Source organism: Penaeus monodon, chromosome 33 (assembly GCF_015228065.2).
Source record: "Penaeus monodon isolate SGIC_2016 chromosome 33, NSTDA_Pmon_1, whole genome shotgun sequence".
Taxonomy (NCBI): Eukaryota; Metazoa; Arthropoda; class Malacostraca; order Decapoda; family Penaeidae; genus Penaeus; species Penaeus monodon.
In genome coordinates, this window is record NC_051418.1 from 16,818,066 (window position 1) to 16,818,415 (window position 350).

Sequence of the window (350 nt, forward strand, 5' to 3'; positions counted from 1 at the left end):
CTGTCAAAGACAATTTTTGGACTTTATGACCTTTTCTGAATACTACCTCAAATCTTAACTGCTTTAGCTGTGAGGGCAAAAATTTGCCTATTAGGAATAATAACAACACTGCTACAGATAACAGGCTTGTGGGAAATGGATGATCAGCTGGCTAATTAGGTAATCAAATTATACTTTCTCTTCTGTCTCTCCGATGTTTTTATTACTCTTTAATTTCCTGAATGTGTGAACTTTTCATATTATATTAGCCCCATAATTTGCTGAATTAGGACATACCTTTCCTCTACAGGTACTTTGCTAAATATGTTTTCATGTCTAAAAAATTTTTCCCCTAAGAAAACAAAAACCCC

The 350-nt window shown here is 33.7% G+C and overlaps 1 protein-coding gene across 1 annotated transcript in view; it reads right to left on the reverse strand.

Moving 5' to 3' along the window:
- LOC119594098 (probable ATP-dependent RNA helicase DDX47) overlaps positions 1-350 on the reverse strand; it is a gene marked incomplete at its 5' end in the record, with an annotated part of 5,505 nt that overhangs the window by 4,413 nt on the left and 742 nt on the right.